This window comes from Protopterus annectens, chromosome 9.part0 (genome assembly GCF_019279795.1).
Source record: "Protopterus annectens isolate FY-2018-M chromosome 9.part0, PAN1.0, whole genome shotgun sequence".
NCBI lineage: Eukaryota > Metazoa > Chordata > Ceratodontiformes > Protopteridae > Protopterus > Protopterus annectens.
In genome coordinates, this window is record NC_056743.1 from 1555329532 (window position 1) to 1555353385 (window position 23854).

The 23854-nt window shown below is 40.7% G+C and overlaps 1 protein-coding gene across 1 annotated transcript in view; it reads left to right on the forward strand.

Annotated features, from left to right (window-relative positions):
- Nucleotides 1-333: 333 nt before the first annotated feature.
- The window catches only part of C1QTNF2 (C1q and TNF related 2), a 214453-nt gene continuing 190932 nt past the window's right edge, over nt 334-23854 (forward strand). The window contains exon 1 of the mRNA XM_044084500.1: nt 334-747. The gene's annotated coding sequence lies outside the window, so the exon portion shown is untranslated. The remainder of the gene's footprint in view (nt 748-23854) is intronic.

Sequence of the window (23854 nt, forward strand, 5' to 3'; positions counted from 1 at the left end):
TGCATTTATTTACATAAAGGGTTGTGAATGTCTGAAATATACTCTGAACAAAGGTAATAATGCAAATTCAGTGTCCATACATGTCCAAGTATAGGAGCATTGTAGTAACAAGAAGGAAACCGTGAGAACAAAATTCAAACAGGATCTCTGAACTGTGAAAAATGTTAGAATTAAGCTGAGGGGATTGTGTACAGAAGTCACTGCATGCCATTAACTTCTGTAGTTTCTGTTTTTCTCTACTGGGAATGCACACTATCACATTTCATAAAATTTAAGAGACTGGTGAAGAGTAATTCATAGCTCTTAGTTATGTTCATGCCAGCAGCTGATATCTGGAGAGCCATGCCTTCCTTGAAGAGGATATTTCTCTTTCTAGTCACTGAGAGATGAAAGTATTAATACAGGCAGGCTAATAGTTTGCACATTGAAAATTTCTAAAAGCATATGTTGTGCATAAGAGCCTATAACCATTACACAATGTCAAAACTATGTTCTGGCAGGAATAAGAAAGCCGAGACTTAAGCAGTTGAAGACTGAACAAGAAGAGAAGTTCACTGCTGACTTCAACTTACAAAGCGCACCACCGCGAGTAGGGTAGATGGGAAGATATATTGTACTTAGGCCTTCATATGTGTCAAAATATGGATTGTCGTTAACTTATTAAGCTGCACTTTAAGCTATGTTTTTCTGAAAAAGTGGACCGATGCATATTGTTAATACGGGACTTTCTGAGTAGCAGAAAACAGGGTGAGTTTGCAATAATTTATTTTGCATTATTTTCATGAAATGCAATAATGTGTAGAGGAATGGTTGGTTAGGGTGCATGTGCCCATTAAAATCACTGGTATAAATGTTTTATTCAGTTACAAACTTTCACAGAGTTTAATTAGAGTACATAAATCAAAATGTCTGATTGTTTTATCATAGCATAAACACTCTGTCCAAAGTTTCCTGTGTGCTCCCACCACCAGATGCAGTCTAGATAGTATAAAATTAGTTTATCAGGCAAAATGTAACAGTTTTCTTTGACTTTGTTAGTATAATTTACATAATTAGTATTTATTCTGAAGTTCTGGGTGGAACCTTCATTCACAGTGGTGTGCTAAAGTATTATCCCAAAGCTTCCTGTGATCTTTCTGGTTTGTAATTTTTGTGAAATAAATCATTTGTTGGAGTATGATTATGACAAAACCTTGGCCTGTGCTACAGCACTCACTGGAGAAGTGTGATCATAACCCTCTGGCATATTTAATGCATTCCATTCTTATTGTCTTTCTAGAAGTATGTTGTATATCATGGGAAAACAGTCTTGACGTTTTTCTGAGAACATGGGAAAGTAAAAGAATATTTTTCTTTTGCTTTGGATTAAAATGGTGGACTGAAAATAGTTTCATACCATGTACATCATTTATTCTGTAGCTCTTCAGAACACTATATATATATATATATATATATATATATATATATATATATATATATAAAATGTATTTCAAAAGTAAAAACAGCATGTTTGCAGTGAACAGGTCCATATGACATTAGCTTAAGTCATGCAGATTGTATATACTGTCCTTATCTGCACATTCTAGAGCGGTGACAGAAACTAAATATTTTTATGTATATGTGTATGTATATATATATATATATATATATATATATATATATATATATATATATATATATTTTTTTTTTCTTTCTGTTAAATGAAAACGAATTCCTCTTAATATGCTGAATATGTGGTACAACTTCTGACGCCTACTCTTTTCATGAATCATAGCTATTTCTTGATTTTCATTAAATTCTTAAAGCCTTACAATTCTCCAGGGTAACCCTTAACCTTATATTCTGGGCATGTGATCCTATCTTTTTAGTCACTAACTATTTGCAGCATTTCCCATTGACTAGTACCTCAGCATGTGGAATGAGGAGGGAGATATCTGCTCTGTGTAAAGTTTGTTTTACATTTGCTTTTAGTATCACTACCCAATGGATGCATAGGGAGGCTGGTGATTGGGTGTTTGGCAAGCCTGCCATTTGCTGAATTGCTTATACTGGGCAATATTTTTTCATGATTTTTTTTCCCTCAAGTGTGGACATGCAGTGACATCAGCCAATGTGATGTCTGTCTCTACCTTCTTCAAGGACAGAGTGATCATACTCTGGTATTTGACCAGGGATCAGAAGGTCACCCTTTAACACATGAACACATCCACTTTCAATGAATTGTGTAATCTGCATGTTGGTTGAATGGTGACTATTGCAAATGTGAAAACTAAAATTGCCAATTCCTTAACTGTCCAGACTGGGACTCCGATTTGCCCTTTTGTCCAATGTGTACCGACTTCAGATGTGGTATATTTAGAATTATTCAGTTGAAGACAATTATTTTTAAAAACACGTGTGCACAATGTTAAAAAAAAGGAGTTAGTGTGTCCATGGTAAATCCAGCTTTACTCATAGATAGAAGTCTGTCTGTGAAAGAAAATCAAAATACAGGAATCACCACCACTGTAGCTAGTTAAAACAAAAGCCTCCATATTCTTTGTACTGCTCAGCAGAGAAATTATGTAACATATTGTAAAAGCAAATCCCACCCTACTGCATACCACAGTTCTGCTCCTCAGAGCAAAGTTATATATAAAAATTAAAACATTAAAAAAAAAACAACAAATACTCATGGAATATCAGAAGTAACCAAGTGTCCTAACATAATCATCTGGATGCATGTGCATTCCTGACTCCCTTAAAATGTGGTAGTAAATGTATTTACTTGATGTATTGCGCACGTACCAGCACATACATGACCAATGCATGCACAATACATCATGAGTATATCTCCAAAATGTGAAAAGAGATGGATCACAAAAGCAGTAGCTCCACATAGTAACTATATTAAAAGAAAGACAGTAAAATTATTTTTTAAATATTGCCATTGTGTAATAGTAATAAGTCATACCTGGATGTGCGTAATGCAGGGTTACCCATGGATAGCTTTGTTTAATGTGAATTATTGGTAATGTAATACATGAGGGGGCCCTCGCAAGTTGTTAAAGTAGGTATAGCCCTCTGCAAAATATTCATTTGACCCCAGTTTTGCAGTTATGGGGATTCACAGCTTTGGTCTTCAAATTTACAGTAGGTTGCCATGGTTGACCAGTACCTCTCCGATACTCTTGTGAGTTTACTGACTGTTTCCCGGCTCAGAGTACTGGTAAAGCTGCGGACATCTTGTTTTGGTGTCATTGAGCTGGTATAAAAACACTTTTTCTTGGATTTCATAACTGAAAGATCCAGGTCTGTGATGACAAAGGTAAGCACAGAGGCAGATATATGTAGATCTACAAAATCAATCAAGTGTTAAGCATAGACACTTGATTAGATGAAATAATTCCATTACCCCTCAGTTATATGGGGTAATTTCATTTGTGCTCAAGAAATGTATACCACAAATGGCAGAATCAGTGGTGAGATACTTGTAACTTCAAGTTCATATAAGTTTTCAGAAGGTCTAAATAGTTTCATATTAAATTTCTGTAATTATAAAATTATCATTGTTACCACATGAGACACTTGAAGAGTGCATTTATCTAAAGAAGATCTAGGAAGCTGATAATGTAGTAGATTCAGGAGGGCAAACTGGACATGTTCGTAGAAGAAACATCTTGTTAAAGTATTGCAGAAGTATATCTTCATAGGTTAATTAGGATAATAGCATTACAGGTAATAAAAGTATTACTCATTCTGTAAACCATTCAAATGGATGCCATGCAAAAGACAGCCGAGTCTATAATAAATGCAATTGAGGATAAAAACTAAGTTATAGAGAGCTGATTGCAGTACACATTTGGGGAGTAAAAAGGGGAGAAGGAGAAGGAATGATGTTTCATGAGGATCCATTATTGCAATACTCCTGCTATGTCTGTCATGGTTGCAGGAATAATAATACAGGGTCTACTGAATGTCATTTCAGATTAATCAAATGCTATCTACATTAAAGACTGCATCATAAAGGTCCATTAAAGAATTAAAAACAACCAGCAGGAAGGTTAAAGCTAAACATGAATTAAAACTAGCTCTGGAAACCAAGGATAACAACAAGTCCTATAAATGCATAAAGGAATTGAGGAATAACACCCATCAATGTTCTGAACTAATCTTAAATGGTGTTACATTGATCCTAAAGGTATAGCTAAATGACATTCAGGCAGATGTAGTTCTTACTTTCCCCACAAATGGTGACTGAAATTCCACAATTCCCTGAATCCCATGTACCCAAGTACATTGAGATGCAGTGGTAGCTGTGTGTATCAATGGCATCTTACACACTTTCTTGAATGACTACATGTACATTTTTCTCAGAACTTGTTTTAAGCTATTCATAGAAATTGTACAGATCCGCCAAGGAAAGTATCGAAACTGCTGGCTTTGTAAGGATTGTAATTTTATAGTCCCATACTACAAGTGTTTACAGAACCCCCCACCCCACTCTCCACACACACATAGACACATACACTCTTCCTGAGGTGTGAAAGCTACCACTCTTATCTAAGAGCTGTTAATCAAGAGAATGAAAAAAGGTTTAGTTACTCACCAGTGTTTGCAGTAGTAAGAAGATGATTTTTTGTGAATGTTGGAGAAATGTGCTTCTTCTTACTCAAAGGCAGTTTACAAACACAGTGCATAAGAAGGCACAGCTATCTGTTTTTGAATTTGTACTCTGTACTCTGATGAAGTCAATGGCTTATTGCCGACAAAAGCGCTAAAAATAAATGTTTGCTATGGTATAGTTGTTGCTGGTTTCTGCTTCACAATCATTTTATTAGTTTGGAGTTCACTTTCTTGTGTTGGTTTATGTTCTTGAATTTGTGTTATGAGATTTTTTTTTTGTTAAAGTGAGCAACAAATAGCTTCATAAATATTATTTTCCTACTTGTATTCCATTGCTACCCCTTGATTTTTTTATATTGCAGCATACTAACATTAGATCTAAACTATAACCCTTGAACATGACAAATCAGAAGTTCTGTGTGTAAGGTAACACTATTTTCTACAAAAAATGTTACAGTTACAGACAAATTGCTTACAAATGGATCACTATACGAAAAATGTGGTCAACTGTTATGGTGTCCATATTTTAAAATTCACAAAGTGGGAAGTTCTTACTGAAACTTGAGTTTGTGCCAGACAAACCATGTCATCATCAAAATAATTTTCATCTTATTATGAAAATAAAGATTCTTTGATGTGCAGTGTTGGCTTTTATGCTACATTGTATGATATTAAGATGACTTAAAAGCATCAAGTAAAAACATATTTTCCTGTGGAGGCAAATACCCTGTCCACTCTGCCCCCCCCCCCCCCCCCATGGAAAGGTCTGTGCTCCATGTATTGCAAACTAATTTAGTAACACTTCCATGTTGACTGTAGGTTTTCATAAGCTAAATTCCTGATGACAGAAACATTAGCCATAAACATGGTCTTCAACATGAGAGGGAGGTTGCATTTTTTTATTTCATAGACTCCACAAAGGACAATTCCAACAGAAAGATCTCACCAGCAATTTTACTACTCATGTTCTCTACCTTAATACTCACCAACAACAATTCTGAATTACTTTTTGTTTTTTACCTCCAACTATTACCTTACAAGTGATAGCTGACCCATGCACTACGTTACGTGAAAAAAAATAAAACCTTCTCATTTTGTCCTTGAACCATCTTAGCTTTTGCTTCAGATTTCATGCTTGTTTTCATGCATCTTTTTATAAATGGCATTACTTGCTTTGTGATTATTTATTGAGATTGCTTACATTTTCTATCACGTTCTTATTCTTTTATCAAGATTGTACACATTAAGCTCATTTATTCTTGTGCCTTTTGCTGAAGGCACTGCATTATTTTGCCCTTCTCTGTATTACCTCCATCCTGTATTTTGCCTTACATAGATGGCATGTGGAATTGCATACAGTAATCCAGATGGGATTTCAGTAACTTTATAAACAATGGGATAACTTTTTTTCTGTTTTCTACTGATTATGCCTGCTATGCACTTCAGTACCTACCATCTACTTATAGTGCTTTTTCATATTACTAACTTATTTGAGGTTATATAATATGAAATTTATTATGCATTCTGTCTTATTTCTGGCCTTGGCTTGAAGAAACAAAGCTTAAGATTGATTCATAGAGATGAAGTGTGAAAAAGTGTATCCATCTGGATACATTGAAAGTTGTTAGACTGCTTTTGAAATTCTGTGTTAACTTAGCCTGGGGGTTTCTGCTTGCTTTATAATCTGTGCTGGTCACATTTTTTAATCATTCTGCTCAACTTCTGAGTAACTGGCTGCTGAGATTAACCTGCATAAATCAAATGACAAAAGCTGATTTAAGTATACTTTTCTCTGCCCTTATTTAAGATTAGAAATTTGTAGATAATTGTTATATATAATATAAAATATGAAAGAAAAGGAAATCCCAGGAGAATTCTATTACTGCACACTTTATTGTTTAAAACACAAGTAAAATAATAAACGCTATTGAAATCGTGCGTTTTCGTCTTCACAAAGACTTCTTCAGATCATACATGTATATAATATAATACAGGGAGATAATACTCCCTGTCTCTAGCTGCAGTTAGTTGCCTGAAGTGTGAAAAAGTGTAGCCATCTGGATACATTGAAAGATGTTAGACTGCTTTTGAAATTCTGTGTTAATGTAGCCTGGGGGGTTTTGCTTGCTTTATAATCTGTGCTGGTCACATTTTTTAATCATTCTGCCCGTCTTCCAAGTGGTTGGCTGCTGAGATTCACCTGCATAAATCAACTGACAAAAGGTGATTTAAGTATACTTTTCTCTGCCCTTATTTAGGTTCATAGGTTCATATTAGGCTATCTGCCCTAGGGCATTTATAAGCCTAGCCAGAGTGTGTTTGGCTTTCGCCACCCATTTTAAATTTATTTTGCTATGCCCTTTTTCGAGGTTAGTATACTGTGCCTCCGTCTAACAGTGACACAGAAGTGATACCCAGGGTAAACCTACGATCTCCCATCCACTCATCAAGATTCCTCTTGAAAAGAGTCAATGAGGGACTCTGCCTAACCTGGACTGGGATTTTATTCCAGAGTGAAGGGAGCCTCTGGGTTATGAATCTGTCCCTCCAGCATGTCCTATTTATTTCAGTGCTGAGGTTCAAGTCTCTCGAGCACGTAGCTCGATGGGATTTGGATTTTCTGAGGTGCAGCATGTCCATTAATTCCCGGTTGGACATGGCTTTATATGTCAGGCACAGATCGCCTCTGAGCAGGTGGTATGCCACTGAGTAGAGCTGGAGTTTCTTTAACCGGGCAGCATATGGCATCTGTCTGAGCCCTTTGATCCTCTTGGTGAGGTACTTTTGGGGTCTTTCCAGTTGCTGCAGGTGTCTGGTAAGGTACATCCCAAAAGGGGCATTGTACTCAATTATGGGCCTGATGAGGGATGAGTAAAGAGGCACGATGACCTCCCCTGATCTAGATGTGAATCCCTTCATGATTAGGTGGGCTATATAAAATGTTTTTCTAACCACTTTGGCCATGTGGTTGTCAAATGAGAGATTGTTATCAATTTGGGTCCCCAGGTCCCTAATTACTTCTTCTGTACTTAATGGATTACCACCTATGTGGTAATTTGTGGGCACTTTGTTTTGCCAAAGGGGATGACTATACACTTTTTGGTGTTTAGCTTGAGGCCATGGCTCTGGCACCAGTTGTCTGTTTCTATGAGGCCCTTTTGGAGGATGCTTGTGTCGGCTGGAGAGTCGATTATGGCGCCCAGTTTGCAGTCATCTGCGAACTTGGTCAGCCACAGTTCTTCCGTGTTGGCCTGTACCTCCGAGAAATATATACCGAACAAGAGAGGTCCCAGGACTGAGCCTTGTGGGATGCCACTTGTAACTGGTTTGGAGTCTGACATGGCTCCAGCAATTTAAGATTAGAAATTTGTAGATAATTGTTATATATAATATAATACAGGAAGATAATACTCCCTGTCTCTAGCTGCAGTTAGTTGCCTGAAGTGTGAAAAAGTGTAGCCATCTGGATACATTGAAAGTTGTTAGACTGCTTTTGAAATTCTGTGTTAACTTAGCCTGGGGGTTTCTGCTTGCATTATAATCTGTGCTGATCACATTTTTAATCATTCTGCTCATCTTCCGAGTGGTTGGCTGCTGAGATTCATCTGCATAAATCAACTGACAAAAGCTGATTTAAGTATACTTTTTCTGCACTTATTTAAGATTAGAAATTTGTAGATAATTGTTATATATAATATAATACAGGGAGATAATTCTCGCCCCTCCACCCCTCCCTGTTCATGTCATGGTGTTAATCTTGGTGGCTTTGGAATTACCCGCCCCTGCTGTAAATTTGTTTTTGGACACTCCTACTGGGCCCATCTCATTTGCTCACTCAACTGAGTACAGTGAGATCATATTTTGATTTCAGACACTCCTACCAGTCCCATCTCCTCTGCTGTGTACAGAGAGAGCACTGGGAAGGACATCCCCTATAGCATTTTAATCTGCTATGTTCCCTCCCTCTCCACAAAAAAAAAAAAAAAAAAAAAAAATTACTTATAGTTTCTTGAGTAGCTCTTACATAACTGTCTTCTACCTTAATTTGCTGTTCTGTGTGCTTTTAAGTGATCAAGTGCTCTTATTTGATTTTTCATAAACTGTTTTTGTCATTTTTAACTTATCTGCATTTATTTAGACTGTATTTGCTTTAATATATATATATATATATATATATATATATATATATATATATATATATATATATATATATATATGTGTGTGTGTATATATATATTCCAAGCTTGTTTTCTGTCTTTCCTGTAAGTAGTCTAATCCAGATACAGATTTGCTGTATCCAGGACTGTTTGTAAGCTTCTGTGCCCCAAGTCTTTCTGTGTTGGAGGGAAGCGTTCTAGCTTATCAGTGGGAGTGGTAATCACTAGGTAGCCTATCTACCACAAGAGTGGTTTCTGGCCCAGAAATTGTAGTTTATTGGCCATTTGGGCATTTTTTCCATCTCTGTCAAATTTCTGGTTTAAAAGCCTGCCTTCCCTCTAACTAGTTTAGTCCAGATACAGATTTGCTGTATCCAGGACTGTTTATAAGCTTCTGTGCCCCCAAGCCTTTCTGTGTTGGAGGAAAGCCTTCTAGCTTATCAGTGGGAGTGGTAAGCACTAGGTAGCCTATCTACAACAAGATCCAGATACAGATTCTTAGTTTTAGCACTTGAATTTGCTTATCCGTGCTCAGCACTTGTTCAGAACTTGTTGTAAGCACTAAATAAACTACAAATTACTACAGCAGTCACCCTTCCTCATTACCTAGAGGAAAACAGTTTTGGTACTTAATTTCCTCACATGTTTAGAGAAAAACAGCTCATGTACTCACTTTCCTCACTTGTCTAGAGGAAAATATTTTTTTATTCAGGCATGTCCAAGGGTCAGCTCTCAGTGTTCTCTCCCCTGTCTATCTGATGAATCTGGGCATCTTGAGGCAATGTAGCAATTGCTTCATGTACACAGACAACCCTCTCCTCCTACCACCCAACACTACAACCTGTGAGAGATGCACTTATCTAGCCAAACTGGAGGTAAACCAAAACTGAACTTGATAGTCAAGAGGAGAAGGTAAACACTTGCACCACACCACACTTATCATATAGTCCCACTAAATATACACCACCAAAATCCACACATAGAAACACAAAAACATTTGCGGAGGCTCTCAGTAATAATCTGCTAAGCAACAGAGACCTCCAAAGCAGAAATGCAAGCAACCTCCCACCACCAACACAACCCAAATGACACATAGCCCACAGACTCAGTGTGCTGCTCAACCACAGTCCATAAGGCAAAACAACGTACCCAACACACTAGTCATAGGTGACTCTATAGTCAGGCACACTGATGTCCCACTCACCAGGCTAAACAAGGAGAAGGTCACTGTCAGCTGCCTGTCGGGTGCCAGGATCTGCCACATAACCCACGCACTCAGGTCACTCCACAACAAGTACAGATATGACTCTGTGATTGTCCATGTTGGTGTGAACGACCTGAGACATACCTCCCTAGACTACATGAAAAGAGACATGGAAGAACTCTCCAATCTTGTAGCCCAAGCAGGTATGGCCCTAGCCCTGAGTAGCATCCTGCCATTGCCCAGAATGATACTGCAGTACAAGGACAAAATGATTGACTTCAACAATTGGCTAAGCTTCTGGTGTCATTCCTAGGGGATCCAGTATCTGTTTGCCTGGGACGACATGGTTGACAGGCCACAATGCTTTGCCAGAGATGGCCTGCACCTGTCACCCCTGGGATTCTGGATACTGGCAAAGGCTCTTTCTACCCCTATGGTGCCTTTTTTAGGCAAGGTTCAAATGATAAATTCACCACCATAACAGGAACAGGCAAGCAAAAACTGAGGGTAATGCTACTCAATGCTAGAAGTCTAAATCTCAAAATGCACTCACTCAAGGCACTCCTTAAAATGGAGAACATTGATATCTGTGCAGTGACTGAGACCTGGTTGAAGGATCCAGAGAGCACCCCTGCATTACCAGACTATAACTCATAGCACACTTTTCGGCCATCTAACCTGGACCGGAACACCAAAGGTGGAGGTGTGTCCATATTCATTAAGGATATCCACACCTCCAAGCTATTTGCTCAGCATAATGCAGCCAAGGTTATCCAAGTGCAACTAACACTGGACAAAACTGCAATCCAAATTGTAGCTTGCTACAGATCCCACACCATGCCCCAGGACACCCACTCCTCTTTTCTTGATATACTGGAAAATATTAGGGTTCAACCAAACACCCCAATATTGGGCGATTTCAACTACCCCACCATTAACTGGGAAAACTACTCATGTACCAACTCATTCCCTCAGAGCTTTCTGGAATTCATAAATTCCAATGCCATGGATCAACTTATCCACACCCCCACCAGGGGCAACAATATCCTAGACCTAGTCATTACCAACATGAGTGACTGGTGTTCCACACCTGAAGTCAACTCCTTGTTGGTCAGATTCGACCATAAGCTAATCACCCTAGATATCCACATCCTGCCCCCACTCCCATCCCATTAAGGAAACCATGGTAAAAAATTTCTCCAAAGCCAACTTCATGCTTCTTAAGACAGAAGTGGTGAACTTCTTGACACCCATTCAGATAGACAATACAGTTACGATTGCTGACTCCTACACAAATCCACTCTATAAGCACTTACATGAGTGCATGGATCTTGCTATCCTAAACAGGACCAAGATGCTATCCTCCAAAAAAAGGAAGCCAATCTGGTGGTCCCCTGCCATAAACAAACTCTACAACAGAAGGAAGAAATTGTTGCAAAAGAAAGTAAAATCCCATGAGTGGAGGAGCTCCCTGGACAGCCTTAGCAAGAAGCTGAGATCCCTTATAAGATCCTCCAAAGCTATCTATGAAAATAAGATCACCATTGATTCTAAGGACAGCCACAAAGCATTCTATAGCTATGTCACGAATCTCAATGGCAACACCCAGATCTGCTATGAGTTACAGCACAATGGCACAAAAATTACAGAACCAACTGATATTGCCAATGTCATGGCAGACAGGTTCAGTGCTAACTTTACCCCCCTCTCACCCTCTAAAGGGCCCATATCTATACAGGAAGAATGCAGAGTCCCTGTATTCACAGCTTCACAGGTAAAAGCAGTACTCTCTAAAGACAAATACACAGCGTCCATGGGATCGGACAACATCCCAGGCTGCTTTTTACACGAACTTCAGAACGAACTGGCTCCCCACCTAAGCACAATGTTCAATCATAACCTCGCATCAGGCTTTGTGCCCCCTGAATGGTGCATAGCAACAGTTATCCCACTCCACAAAGGGGGAGCCACCACTGATCCTAGGAACTATCGACCTATTAGCCTGACGAGCCTGATCTGCAAGGCCATGGAACATATCATCATGGAACTCATAAACAAAGACTCCAAACTCTGGATCCCACACAGTTCAGGTTTGTGAAAGGCAGATCATGCCTCCTGAACCTGATTGACTTCTTTGAGGCAGTCACCAAAGCCATAGATGAAGGTAAGGTGGTTTACACAGCCTATCTTGACCTCGCCAAGGCTTTCAACACCATCCCCCATTGTGGAATTATAGCTAAACTCACTAAACTAGGTATAAATCCCTATGTCACAAGATGGGTTGCCAACTGGCTCACTGACAGAACCCACATTATAAAAGTTGCAGACTCCAAATCTGACCTCAAAGCAGTGACAAGTGGAGTACCACAGGGTTCCATCCTGGGACCTCTCCTGTTTGGTATCTACCTCTCTGAAGTACAGGCTAACACAGAAGGCCTCTGACTAACAAAGTTCACAGATGTCTGCAAACTAGGAGCCATAGTCAAGTCCTGAAATGATGTGGACATCCTACAGAAGGGCCTTGCTGAGACAGATGCCTGGTGTTAGAGCCATGGCCTCAAGCTCAATGGCAAAAAGTGCAGTGTCATCCCCTTTGGTAAAAACTCTGTACCCATGAACCACCACATAGGTAGCAATCTTCTTAACACCGAATGTGTGATAAGAGACCTTGGGACCCAGGTGGACAGTAGTCTCCCCTTTGATAGTCACATCACCACAGTAGTCAGGAAGTCCTTCTATGTGGCACACCTCATCATAAAAGGGTTCTCATCTAGGAAAAAAGAGGTCATTGTTCCCCTCTACTCGACACTCATTAGACCCATTACAGAGTACAACGCCCCTTTTGGACTGTACCTCACAAGACATCTGCAGCAGCTGGAAAGGCCACAGAAGTACCTCACAAAGAGGATTACTGGCCTCAAACAGATGCCCTACACTGACCGCCTCAAAAAATTCCAGCTTTACTCCGTAGCATATTGCCTACTCCGAGGTGATCTTTGCCTAACATATAAAGCTATGTCAAACCCAGAGCTGTTGGACATGCTAACACCTAAAGAAATCCCAATCCCACTGAGCTACATGCTCTAGGGACCTAAACATTGTTACCACAATAAACAGGACATGCTGGAGGGATAGATTCCTGCCCCAGAAACTTCCCATACTTTGTAACAGGCTACCCATCTATGTCAAGCAAAGTTCTTCATTAGCACTCTTCAAGAAAAATCTTGATGAGTGGAAGGGAAATAGGAAATACACCCTGGGGATCACTTCTGTGTCTCTGTTCAACAGTGGCACAGGAAAATAACTTTCTTGGGTGGAGTAAGCCAGGGAACCTTGTTGGCTAGGCTTACATAGGCCCTTGGGCTGATAGCCTAGTACCAATCTATGAATCTATGAACCTATAATCCCATCAATATATACAGAATTTTAAATACAAGCCAACAAATGAAAATTCAAGATACAGTCACATGTCTAAAACAATAATGGAAACTAATTATTTTATTTTATATTCCTATTAAAGTTTTGAGACATTTGAGACATTTGCGGTAAGGCTTTTTCCCTAATTTGACATTGGGGAATTGTCAAAGGAAAAACTTCAAAGACCAATTCACGTAAGGTTCAGGTATGGCTCCCTTTATTACTTGCAGCAAGGAGACAAAACATGCAGATACAGGATTTTGCCTAAATTACTAGTAGGCAGTATGCTTCTTTTATACAGTTCTATGAAATGTTACTTTTCTATGGTTGATGTAGTTAGACACAGCTTTCTGTATTATTCTATAGAAAATGTTATTTAGATTTCCTGCTGACATGTCCAGATTTAAAACTCACTATGTGTTACATAGAAAATGTTACTTGGATTTCCTGCTGACATGACTGGATTTATGAAAAACATTTGAGAAAAACAACCTGGCCTTGGGGCTTTATTTTTAGCCCACCACAAACTTTCTTTTCTTCAGTTGTGCAGTTCTAATATATATGTGTTACATTTCAAGGTACATTTCTAGCTTAGGTACAAGTAATGCTGACTACGGTTTATATTTTCAAGCAGCCTTTGTTTTCATTATCAATAGCTTCAGCAGTTATGTACTTTTCTCATAGCATAAGCAGAAAATCAATAACTCTTTGTTTAAGTCTCATGACATTAGTAACATCTATTATTATTTTCATGACATTAGCAGAAATCAAATGCTTTCCTGTTAATTTCCAAAGCAGAAGCAGATCATAGCTGCGCATATGACATAACAGGATTGGAATGTAGCTTCTGCAGATTTATGCAGTATGAACAGAATAAATGCAATAACCCTTTTTAAACCTCGAATGCACTAAGCATGCATATTACTAATACATATTTTTCTAACATTTCCCCCCTTTTAATACTTTTATTCCACTTTCAAAATAAGCATAAACAATTTTTTCTTCCCCTAACCTCTTCCTACTCAGGATTTGCAGTTAAGAGAGTCATTCAGTTTAAACTTATGAAAGCATTTTCAATTTTTCAACAATTCTTCAAGTTCAGCACCTTGGTATAAGGTTTCTGAAACTGACATGTCTATAAAGTCTTTAATCAGTCTTTTCATGCAGGGGATGCAGCAGCAAACACATACCATCAGTAGGATCATTCCTACACAGATGGCAATCAGGATGTTCATCAGGATACTGCCCCACCCCCCAAACAATCTCTGGAAAAAGTCCGTCAATGGATTTGGTCCTGGTTTGGTTATAGCCGACACTTGCTGAATTACCTCAAGATGATTGTCTATCTTGTGTTTGTGGTCAGGAATATATGAACAGCACTCCTCCTGGATTAAATGAAGTCGAGGGCCATGCGGTTTTGAAGCACTACAGTTCTCATGGCAGTCAGTTCATCAGTCACCAGTTTTAGAGAAGAAAAGGTTGCATTGCTCATTATTTCGAGAAGTTTAGACAGTTTTCTCATTTCCCAGATTGATTTCGTTGCTCCATATGCTGGCAATATGCCTGCCCACAAGATGATGGTATCACCCAAGTCCATATGCGACAGTCCATTTTTCCCTAGGCCCACAGCATGATGGTTTTTCCAGCCTGCATTAATTTGCCCTACTGGATTGACAGGCTTCTTGAGTTCTCGTTGAACATTTTGAATTTTCCCCTGAGGCAAAACTGCTGTGTGTTGTATGGCCGGAACCAGGTACCCCAAATAACAACTGCTGGACCAGTTCTCAGGTAACCACTTGTATGCTTTCCTACCACATACAAAATAACAGCCCTCTACTTTGGTAGTAACTTTACTATGTCCTGGTTCTGGATGAAACATTTTTTTGTCAACTATAATCAGTTGTTCATAAAGATCAGCATTATGTTTTACTTCATCAGTTGTCCTATGCATCAGTTCAAAAAATGAATCATAGGTTGTGTTGCAATAGGAACCTGCATTATCAGTTTTATTGTAGCTGATACACTTGTAATAGGTGACTCTGTCATCAGGCACACAGACGTCCCGCTCACCAGGCTGAACAAGGAGAGGGTCACGGTGAGCAGCCTGTCGGGCGCTAGGATCCGCCACATAACACAAGCACTCAGGTCACTCCAAGGCAAGTACAAATATGACTCAGTCATTGTCCATGCTGGTGTGAATGACCTGAGACGTACCTCCCTGGACTACATGAAAAGAGACATAAAGGAGCTCTCTGAGCATGTAGCCCAGGCCGGTATGACCCTGACCTTGAGTAGCATCTTACCCTCACCAAGAATGATGCCACAATATGAAGACAAGATGCTCAATTTCAACAATTGGCTTAAGTACTGGTGTTATTCAAAGGGGATCCAATGCCTGTCAGCTTGGGATGATATGCTTGACAAGCTATGATGCTTCACTAGGGACGGCTTGCACCTGTCACCCCTGGGCTTTCGGATATTGGCAAAGGCTCTTGCTACCCCCATAGTGCCTTTTTTAGGCAAGGCTCAAAAGACAAACCCACCTCCATAGGTATTACAAGGGATAAGAAACTAAGAGTAATGCTACTCAATGCCAGAAGTCTAAACCTCAAGATGCACGCACTCGAAACTCTCCTTAGCATGGAGAACATCGATATCTGTGCAGTAACAAAAACCTGGTTTAGGGCTCCCGAGAGCACCCCAGCACTACCAGGTTATACCTCATACCATGCTTTTCGGCCCCAAAACTTGGACCGAACCACAAAAGGAGGGGGAGTATTGATATTCATCAAAGATACCCACACCTCCAGGCTGGTGGCAAAGCACGAAGCATCAGAGACTATCCATGTGCAACTAACAGTGGGTAAAACTGCCTTCCAGTTTATAGCCTGCTACAGACCACCCTCCCAAACCCAGGAACCTCACTCGGCCTTCCTGAGAACACTGAAAAATATGAAGGTCTCTCCAAACACCATTATATTGGGCGACTTCAACTACCCAAACATAGACTGGGAGCATTACTCTAGCTCCAACACCCTAGCCCAAAGGTTCCTAGAATTTATAAACTCAAATGCTATGGAACAACTTGTTACCACTCCCACAAGAGGGGAAAACATACTGGACCTGATCATTACCAACATGGGGACTCTATGCTCCAGACCAGAAGTGTATCCCTCACTGGTAAGATCAGACCATAAACTAATCTCACTGGATATTCACATCCCAACCCCACCCCCTGCCCAGAAAACCACAGTGAAAAACTTCTCTAAAGCAAAGTTCACACTCCTCAAAACCGAGGTGGAATCCTTCAAAGCCCCCGGGCCTGTGGAAAATACGGCCCAGACCGCAGAATCCTTTATAAATGCAATCTTTGAACACCTTCAGGAATGCATGGATCATGCGATCCCAAATAAAACCAAGACCCAATCCTCCAAAGGCAGACGTTCTGTCTGGTGGACCCTAGCCATAAACAAACTATACAATAGAAGGAGGAAGCTACTAAATGATAGAGCAAAATCCTAAAAAGGGAAGGTATCACTGATCAGTATTAGCAAAAAACTACGGGCACTCATAAAATTGTCTAAGGCCAGCTTCGAGAGAAAAATTGCACAGGACACTAAGGATAATCACAAGGCTTTCTTTAGTTATGTTAGGAACCTGGGTGGTAATTCCCAGATATGCTCAGAATTAGTCCAAAATGACAAAAAATACACTGAACCCACAGACATTGCCAACATCCTAGCTGACAGTTTCAGCGCAAACTTCTCCCCCCCTCCCCACCAAAAGGGCAAATGTCTATCCCAGCAGAGTGCTGCCCCCCTGACATCTCAGATGCTCGGGTAAGAGCCGCCCTCTCCAAAGCAAAAAACACAGCATTAATGGGACCAGACGGTGTCCCGGGCTGCTTCCTACATGAACTCCAAGAAGAGCTAAACCCAAACATAAAACTACTGTTCAGTCTCAGCCTTACTACAGGATATGTGCCCAAAGAGTGGCGTACAGCAACAGTGGTCCCTCTCCATAAAGGTGGTGCCTCAACGGATCCTGGAAACTATTGCCCCATAAGCCTGACTAGCTTGGTCTGCAAAGCTATGGAAAGGATCATCATGGACCTCATAAATAAAGATATTGGGGACCTACAGACACTGGATCCTACCCAGTTTGGCTTTGCTAAGGGCAGATCCTGCCTCTTAAACCTGGTTGATTTCTTTGAAACAGTCACCAAGGCCATTGACGAGGAGAAGGTGGTCCACACAGCCAACCTGAACCTCGCAAAAGCCTTCGATACAATACCCCACTTGGGCATTATAGATAAGGTCACCAGCTTAAATATAAACCCCTATGTCACTAGATGGACCGCAAACTGGCTCAAGGACAGAACCCACATGGTTAGAATTGCTGGAGCCATGTCAGACTCCAAACCAGTTACAAGTGGTGTCCCACAAGGCTCAGTCCTGGGACCTCTCTTGTTTGGTATATATTTCTCGGAGGTACAGGCCAACACGGAAGGACTGTGGCTGACCAAGTCCGCAGATGACTGCAAACTGGGCACCATAATCGACTCTCCAGCCGACACAAGCATCCTCCAAAAGGGCCTCATAGAATCAGACAACTGGTGCCAGAGCCATGGCCTCAAGCTAAATGCCAAAAAGTGTATAGTCATCCCCTTTGGCAAAAACAAAGTGCCCACAAATGACCACATAGGTGGTAATCCATTAAGTACAGAAGAAGTAATTAGGGACCTGGGGACCCAAGTTGATAGCAATCTCTCATTTGACAACCACGTGGCCAAAGTGGTTAGAAAAACATTTTATATAGCCCACCTAATCATGAAGGGATTCACATCTAGATCAGGGGAGGTCATCGTGCCTCTTTACTCATCCCTCATCAGGCCCATAATTGAGTACAATGCCCTTTTGGGATGTACCTTACCAGACACCTGCAGCAACTGGAAAGACCCCAAAAGTACCTCACCAAGAGGATCAAAGGGCTCAGACAGATGCCATATGCTGCCCGGTTAAAGAAACACCAGCTCTACTCAGTGGCATACCACCTGTTCAGAGGCGATCTGTGCCTGACGTATAAAGCCATGTCCAACCCGGAATTAATGGACATGCTGCACCTCAGAAAATCCAAATCCCATCGAGCTACGTGCTCCAGAGACTTGAACCTCAGCACTGAAATAAATAGGACATGCTGGAGGGACACATTCATAACCCAGAGGCTCCCTTCACTCTGGAATAAAATTCCAGTCCAGGTTAGGCAGAGTCCCTCATTGACTCTCTTCAAGAGGAATCTTGATGAGTGGATGGGAGATCGTAGGTTTACCCCGGGTATCACTTCTGTGTCAGTGTTAGACAGAGGCACAGTATACTAACCTCGAAAAAGGGCATAGCAAAATAAATTTAAAATGGGTGGCGAAAGCCAAACACATTCTGGCTAGGTTTATAAATGCCCTAGGGCAGATAGCCTAGTATGAACCTATGAACCTATCTATAGGGAACAGTCACATTGCAATTGCTCCAACCCACCTGAACTGTATCATTTTTGTAAAAACACACAGTCCCCTTCTGTCGAACAGACAAGTGCAATGCTACTTTATCTTGTGATGTAACATCTGATGTATCATAGACTAAATTTTCCCAGGTCTTGTTGGCTCCTAGGGGGACTGAAGTTAACAATAACCCCCTGTATGCTGTTGGCAAAGCTGTGCAAATCCAGCAATTCGAAACATTCAAGGTCTCAGCATACACATATTTGATTGCCTGGTAAGTGTTGAAATTTGGGTGCCACTCTACATGCAGCTCTCCACGTTTATTCAGTTCAGTTTGTGTGGCTAGGAAAAGGAATGGCCACAACAAAAAAGATTATTGTCACTAGTACAGCTAACAGGATGATTATGCAATACTTCTGAGGAAATGGTTGTTCTGAATTTCTGTTTTCTCCGACTCTTCTGAGTAGTTTTATTTGGATTTTTCTGGATTCTATCATTTTTGCTTTTGACATGTGATCTTACTCTCTGCCCTAATAGGACCTTCAGCACTGATGGTTTCTTCACTGGGTTTGAGACGGATCAGTCCTATTGATCTGACCCCCCTTTGTAGCCAGACTTTGTGCTGAGGGCCCCGATGGAGAGGTAAGAGTTTTGTCCAGTTCAAAGCTCTTAACTAGTTTGCAGTGCATCAGGTGGATCCAAGAGGCTTGCTCTGCGATTTTGACTGCAGTAGGTGTCGAAAGAATCACCTGGTATGGACCTTCCCACCTTGGTGACGCCCAATTTTTCTTTTTTATGGCCTTTATCCACACCCAGGCCCCTGGGGTCACTGCCACTTCCGATGTTTTGGTTTGTTCTTTATCTGAAACAGAATTTGACTGCAACAGATGTTTAGAATTCAACAAATTTCTCATATATTCAGCTAGTGTATAGTCAGCTTCCTGGTCTGTGGGCATGAGAAGTTTCCACTGAGGTGTATAATAAGCCCTTCCAAACAGTTTTTCAAAAGGAGTCAATCCTTTTGCAGTTGGAACAGTTCTCATGCTCAACAGTGCCAGGGGCAGACAATACACCCAGTTTTTTCCTGTCTCGGCTATTCATTTTCTTAATTTATTCTTTAATATTCCATTATGCCTCTCAACTAGCCCTGCAGATTGTGGATGATATGCACAATGATTTTTTTAAAGAAATACCAAAATGCTTACTTAATTGCTGTATGGTTTGGTTTACAAAGTGTGTACCATTGTCACTGTAGATCCTTTCTGGAATACCAAACCTAGGAATGATTTCCTTGACAAGTACTTTTGCCACTGTAGCTGCATCTGGATTTTTGGTTGGAAAGCCTTCCACCCATCTGGAATACATATCTACAATGACAAGACAATACTTCTTATTTTCACATTTGTTCAATTCTATGAAATCCATACAGATAGTGTGAAATGGATGTGGTGTAGGGAAACTCCCTTGCTTGGGCTTTAACGCCCCTTGTGCATGATGTTTGTTACAAATTTGGCACATCAAACAACATTTTTTAGAGTAGTTTGTAAATCCGTACGTTGTGAACACCTGGTTCACCAGCTGTACCCTCCCCCCTGTTGAGACATGGCATTGCCCATGGCTCAACAAAGCTGCATATCTAAACAAATTAGATGGTAGTATCTGTTTCCCTTCTTTAGAGACGTACAGCCCCTTTTCGAGAATTGCTCCTCGTTTTACCCATCTTTGTTTTTCAGCTTTCGTAGTGAGTGTCTGCATTGTCTTTAACATTTCTAAGTCTAAAATCTCAGAGGGCTGTAGTTTCTCATTTAAAAGAAATACTTCTGAAGCTGCTTGTTTTGCAGCTGTATCAGCGCTCGCATTATCTTTTGAAATCCTATCTTGTTGCTTGGTGTGAGCTGTGCATTTACAAATAGCTACTTTCTGAGGTAACTGAATAGATTCTAAAAGATCTAAAATAAACTGTGCATGATTGATAGGTTTGCCAGTAGATGTTATCATTCCTCGGTTTTTCCACTGTTGCGCAAAAACATGTACAGTAGAAAAAGCGTACTGGCTGTCAGTAACAATGTTTACACATTTACCCTTTGCTAAGGTACATGCCCGTGTCAAGGCAATCAATTCTGCTGCCTGTGCAGATAAGTTGTGTGGTAAAGGTTTTGCTTCTATAATCTCAGTGTCAGAAACTACTGCATATCCTACTAGGTTCTGTCCTGCAGGACCCCTTTTGCACGAACCATCCACGTAGTATGTCACCTCGGCATCATCCAAGGGGACATCCGTGAGATCTTTTCTAGGTAGTGTTTTTTGCTCAATCACCTGCAGGCAGTGGTGTGGTGTGCCATTTGCAGGGGTTGGGAGCAAGGCAGAAGGGTTCAAAGTCGTGCATCGTTCAATTGTCATGTGAGGTTGGCTCAACAATACAGTCATACAGGAAAGATGCCTAGCAGGGGAAAGATATGCTACCTTCCCTACAGTAAAATAATCATGACTGCATGAGGCACTCTCAAAGTGAGAGAGTGGAATAAAACTACTGAGGCCGAAGCCTGTACTGCCATTGCAGCTGCAACTACTGCTTGTACACAGTGAGGTAAGGACCGTGCCACTGGGTCTAGTTGTGATGAATAGTAAGCAATGGGGCATTGCTTGTCCCCATGCTGTTGTGTTAACACTGATGTCATATAACCTTGCTTACAATCTACAGTTTGGAAAAAACGTTTATGGTAGTTTGGTAATCCCAGAACTAATGAGGATGCTATTAACTCTTTCAGTTTGCAGAAAGCAGATTCTGCCTCTGGTGTCCACTGTAACAAATCCTGTGCTGCCATAGGCTTTTTATATATCAGGTCAGTCAGAGGTGCAGATTCCAAGGCATAGTTTGAAACCCAACTCCGGCAAAAAATAGTTGTACCCAGGAAGGACATCATTTCCTTCTTGGTAGTGGGTTTTAGTGCTTGCAAAATTGCTACTTTTCTGTCCTCATCTAATGTTCTACCTTCCTTGGATATCACATATCCTAGGTATTTGACTTGTTTTTTCCAAAGCTGCAGTTTATTTTTGTTTACCTTATGTCCTTCAGCGGCTAAAAATCGTAATAGCGCTATGGTATCTTCTTTGCAATCTTGCTGGGTGGGGGCCGCTAGCAAGATGTCATCAACATAAAGTAAAATCTGACTGCCTCTTGGTGGGGTAAATCCTGCCAAGTTGCTTGCCATTTCTTGTGAGAATATTGTTGGACTTTCACAATATCCCTGTGGTAGTCGCGTATATGTATACCTTTTCCCCTGAAATGTGAATGCAAACCAATACTGGCTGTCAGGGTGTATCAGTATTGAAAAGAACGCATTGCTGATATCTACCACAGAAATATACTTCTGTTGAGGTTTTAAATCATTCAACAGGGTGTGTGGGTCTGGCACCGTAGGTGCCCTTGGTATTACTGTGTCATTTACAGCTTGTAAATCTTGGACCATATGCCATTCTCCATTTGCTTTTTTAACAGAAAATAAGGGTGTGTTACATGGTGAATCGGGACATTCCACCAGCACCCCTTCCTTAAGTAAAGCTGCTATGATAGGTTTGATTCCTGCCTCTGCATCTTTTCTTAAGGGATATTGTCTTTTCTGTGGTCTAAGTGCTGACTTTGGCGTGATAGTAACTGGTCCCGCTGTACGAATAACTCCTACATCTGACTTTCCTGTTGACCAGAGAGTTTCTGGTATATTCTGTAAGGCATTCTCTTTCTCCTTTAATAGGAGTGCTAATCAGCTGTTCTTGCTAGACTGCAAGTGTACGGCTGGGTGTGTCTGAGTTATCCAGTTCAGCTTCTGTATTTGTATTCCCTGCTCTGACAGTTCTAATTCTGTCTGTTTCTCCCATCTCGTGACTTTTTCTCCTAGGTCTGCCCATTCTATGTTTTTGTCCTTGGTTAAGCTAACGTGGTAATCGATTAGATTTATAGAGTGCAAAGAACTCCTGGGGCAATGAACAGCTGGCTACACTGTTCCCTTCTGTGTCCCAGTACAGGTTATGTAATATCAATCTGTTTGCATGATTTTTAAACAATTCTTGCTCATATTCCTTATCAGGTCCTGGTGTGTTACAATAATACAGGGTACAGTGCAACAGGTGTTCTTTATCAATGTCAAGGGAGGGGAACTTGCTGATGGCTACATACATTAATTGTTCAGTCACAGTCCCTGGACCAGTCGTAACCAAGTCCTGGCTGTACCAATAAAACATTTCACCCTTTGATTGCACTGCAAAGGTATCAATTTGTCACTGTTCTTCCATACTTTGCATGGCTGGGACTGCTGCTATACCAAATAGTTGCATAAGGTCTCTGCCCAAGAGGTTTACTGGGCATTTTGCAGAAAAAACAATTTTGCTTTTCTGAGTCAATCCTGAAACAGGATCAGTTATTGCAATATCACGGGAGAGGGGCTCCCAATACAGCTGTCCATTAGCTGCTTTTACCAGTATGTAATCAGGTGACTGTGTTTTCTGGCAGTTTGGAGGGATGTATCAGGGATCGTGATGCCCCTGAGTCACACAAGAATTTGACTTCCCTCCCTTCTACCAAGAGTGTAACTTCTGGTTTTGTGTCTGCTAAATAGAGCTCCAGGCTCAATAAAGCTAGGTCTAATATTTCATTTTCTTCATTGTCAGTAACTTCCTGCACTTCCTCTATTTCTTCTGTCACATCCTCTACTCCCTCTATCACATTCTCATTTGTCCTTTCTCCGCTATCCCCTTCTAGTGATTCCTGACTACCATATAGTCAGTCCTCACCCTCCTTGTCTTCCGGTCTTCCGTGGTTGCCTTCTTGTTTTTCCTGCAATCCCTTGCCAAGTGTCCCTTTTTATCACATTTGAAACATTCACCCCTTTTCTTTCGCCCTTCAAAGTCCTCTGATCGCTGATCAGATTGTTTGTTTCCCTGTGCATTTTTCTTGCCCTTTTTCCCGGACTGTACTACATA